This window comes from Egretta garzetta, unplaced genomic scaffold (assembly GCF_000687185.1).
Source record: "Egretta garzetta isolate BGI_Z169 unplaced genomic scaffold, ASM68718v1 scaffold484, whole genome shotgun sequence".
Taxonomy (NCBI): Eukaryota; Metazoa; Chordata; class Aves; order Pelecaniformes; family Ardeidae; genus Egretta; species Egretta garzetta.
Genome location: NW_009259425.1, coordinates 4,646 through 5,614, shown reverse-complemented (window position 1 = coordinate 5,614; position 969 = coordinate 4,646). Strand labels below are relative to the sequence as shown.

Below are 969 nucleotides of genomic sequence, written 5' to 3'. Positions count from 1 at the left end.
ATGGGTGATGAGTTGGGGGTCATGGATGATGGGTTGGGGGGCTGGGCAATGGGAATGTGTGCTGATGAGGGAGGCAATGGGTGACGGGCAGTGGGTTAGGGGAGTAGGGTGGTGGTTATGGGCTGGTGATGGGTGCTGATGGGTGAAGGTGACCCCTGGGGGCTGGGAGATGGTGGGTGATGGGTGCTGATAGGTGATGGTGATCCCCAGGGGCTGGGAGGTGGTGGGTGATGGTGAGGGGTGCAGGAGGTGGCCAGGCTTTGCTGGTGGTGGGGAGCTCCTGCCTGCAGGTGCCCTCCCAAGGTTGGGGGGCACCCATGGGTCCCACCTGGCCCCAGGGCCCGCTCCCAGCCACACATCCCCTGGCACAAGGCTCGGTGGCACCATGTGGAGCTGTGTCACCCCCTGCGGCACCTGGAGCTGGCCAAACCGGCTTGGCTCCAGCAGGGCCACCCACGGTGCAGGCAGGGCCACCCATGGTGCAGGCAGGGCTGCCACCTGGGGTTTGTCCCCCACCAAACATGGCCTGGCATTACCATGCTGATGGTGGCACCTCCATGGCCACATCCCCGAGCATCATCACACTCATGGTGGCACCTCCATGGCCACATGTCCCTCAGCATCACCGCACTCATGGTGGCACCTCCATGGCCACATGTCCCCTGGCATCGCCACACTCATGGTGGCACCTCCATGGCCACATGCCCATGGCCACATGTCCCCCGGCATCACCACACTCATGGTGGCACCTCCATAGCCACATGTCCCCTGGCATCACCACACTCATGGTGGCACCTCCATAGCCATCTGTACCCTGGTGCCATCACCCCAACCATACCACGGCCATGGACCCATGTGCCCTGATGTTGTCACACGTATGGTGGCATGGCCACGGTCACACGCCCCCTGGCACTGCCATACTACCCATGGGTGACGAGGACCCGGCGAGGGCCCCTGACGCTCTGCTCC

At 63.9% G+C, this 969-nt stretch overlaps 1 protein-coding gene across 1 annotated transcript in view; it reads left to right on the top strand.

Annotated features, from left to right (window-relative positions):
• The window catches only part of LOC104124656 (ras GTPase-activating protein nGAP-like), a gene marked incomplete at its 5' end in the record, with an annotated part of 6,209 nt that overhangs the window by 687 nt on the left and 4,553 nt on the right, over positions 1-969 (top strand). The window lies entirely within an intron of this gene.